Consider the following 2,885-nt stretch of genomic DNA (forward strand, 5'->3'; position numbering starts at 1 on the left):
GATGGTAGGACAGTGATTGGTCAGGATCTAAGAGAACAGCTGGTGGGTGACGTGGATGCCAAGTCAGGATGCCAGGGAAGGTCCAAGGGCTATTCCAGACCCCATCCACTGTGATTCCACAATGGTCTGGATGGTCAGGGAGAGGGGAACTGAAACAGGTGGAACTGTTTTCTGAGAGAGACTGGGGTCAGAGTGAGGCAGAGGGAGGAATTTGGTGGGGAGGGGGTATTGGAAAAGGATGCTGAGCATGGATCTCTCAGTTATTTTCCTTCTCTACTCTCCTTTAGCTACAAGAGACTCAAGGTCATGTCTACTTATCTTCTACCACCTGCCCTCCCCCAGAGAGCAATGGCAGCACAAAAAATATCAACAAAACAGAAACGCTCTGAGAAGAATCCTGATGCATCTCTGATATGTCCTCAATGTGAGTATTTTTGATTCATGAAATTTCAAAGCTGAAAAAGATCCCACGCATTTGATAGATATCTTCATCTGTAAGTTCAGTTCACAGAGGAAAAGTGTCTGGCTTGTAGTCACAGAGTGCCTGACTCTGAGCTAGAACATGGGCCTCCTGGGAAAGGGTCTGTGTGTTTTGCTGTCTGATTTAGCTTCATTTGTGGTCATTATCTGTGTGTATATAATGTCCCTTGTGTGTCTCTCTATGCAGGGTGTCTGTTCCAGAGAGAGAGAGAGCTTCCAGTGGCCAGTTCAGGCATTGTCCTTCCTTTCTCATAAGACCTAATTCAATGGCATGTGGCATACTGGACAGTCAGGGGTCATGGACCCTAGATTTCACTTTATTGAGCCTCAATCTCCTTATTTGCAAAACGGAGATAAAAATTCTTGCTCTGATCACCTCACAGGGCAGTTTGTCAAGTTCAAATAGGATGATGCTTGCGAAAGTATTTTATACACATATAGGAGATTGCAGTTATCAAAAGCTCGATGGGGAAAATGATGTGGGCAAAAGTGGTCTTTTGGGCACTGGGACAAGACTTTTGTAGGTTTTCTGCTTGCTCCGAGGGTGCAGCTGGGATGGGAGACCTGCATATATCCATCTCCATGGTGCCCAATCACTGGTCATGATGCTGGGCACTCAGGTCTAACGGCGGGCTGTCTGGAAGCGCACCTTTCTCCCCAGGCCGTTTGCTTCCTTCAGGGGGCTGACCTTAATCAAAGCACTCTGGTGATGGTGTGTGGGGTGGGTGGTGGAGTTTTTCAGGAAATCCTAAAGAAATACATTCAAGGCAGCCTGAGTGGAGCTTCTTCTGAGTCATCATAGAGAGCCTCAGGCTGACAGGTATTTGGAAAGGTCCTTGAGTTCATTTCTTTGTGGAGAAGTTAAGCAAATCATGAGAATTAAGCTGATTTTCAGTGATCTCTTCATCAGCTTATCACCCATTTAACAGGTCTTTGCCAGGAGCTATGAAATGTGTTGGGGAGATGCTGACCAAAAAACAGGCCATTGCCAAGGGGGAGGGGGGTGGGGGAGGGATGGATTGGGAGTTTGGGACTAGCAGATGCAAACTATTATATATAGAATGGGTACACAACAGGTCCTGTTGTATAGCACAGGGAAGTATTTTCAATATCCTGTGATAAACCATAATGGAAAAAAAAAAACCAAACAGGTAGTTGTTTTTGTTTTTGACTTAGAGCATCTGATCTAGCCTAGTGTACAGCTGGGTCCTAACTTCCTTTAGTCTGTATCTAATGCCAGTCCCTTCTGTGGCAAAATAACAATGCAGTGATTGACAGGGCAGGGATTATGACAGAACAAGGATTATTATTATTATTAATTATTACTACTATTAGTCGTAGTAGTATTGACAGAACAAGGAATTTTATGCAGAGGTGAGCGTGCCATATGCTACCTGAAGAAGAAAGGCATTTTCACAGCCAAGGAATCATTGTAAAGATTTAACTTACCTGACAGATAATATTGGGCAAAAGAATTTCCTTCTGAGTGTTTTTCCCTGCCTTGTAGTCACTGTAAATCAATAAGAAACTCCTGGTTTAAGATTGCCTAATTCCCTAACATGATTTTCAAAAATTTTTATAGAGAAGAAGGAATTATTTCTTGCTGGCAGATGGAAATACTGCATATTACTTGGCATACCTTATCAAAAGGGCTGCCCAGTCAGTAAAGGCACACTCCTTACCTTGAATTTGAAAGGCCTGCTTTTACTCCATTCTGTCCCTCCCCCAACACCTCCCTGGGAGTGTTCATAGAAGAAAGGGGATATTAAAGAGCAATGTCATCTGTTTGGTTTGAAAAAGAAGGTAAACTTTTATTCAAAGACAGAATTAGGAAAAGAAAGTAATGGTTTGCTTAGAAAGATGACAATTTACATAGGGAAAACAGCACATTTTGTCAGGACAACAAAACGGCCTTCTGAGGCTGTCAGGAAAGCCCACCACAAACACGCCAATAAAGAGTTGAATTTGTGTGTGTGTGTATTTAAAAGAATTCTGTAAAACGGCATAAGACAAATACGTGGTCCAAAGCAGCATATTTCCCGTTCTTGGGAATTCAGGAGAACCTTTGTGCAAGTTCCTGGGATGGAAGTAATCTCTTTGTAGTACTCTCAAACACAGAAGAAATCTCAAGTCTCAGCCAGAGGGAGCAGCGATAAGGGAGGAGCTTTGTGGGTGTGGAAATAAAGGCATAGAGAAATAGAGATAGGACAGCACATGCAGAAATGCACTGAAGACATTTAAACATGCACGCAGTGGAGAAGGGCAAAGGTTAAGATGTCTGAACTCCCGGGTGCAATTTGGTGAGAGTATTTGCCATGGTAGTCTGCTGCTGTATTTTCAATACTTGGCATTAACCAATTATGCAAGAGAAATAACTCAAATGCTATCGATCAGTTGAGGGCCAA

Source organism: Phocoena phocoena, chromosome 19 (genome assembly GCF_963924675.1).
Source record: "Phocoena phocoena chromosome 19, mPhoPho1.1, whole genome shotgun sequence".
NCBI lineage: Eukaryota > Metazoa > Chordata > Mammalia > Artiodactyla > Phocoenidae > Phocoena > Phocoena phocoena.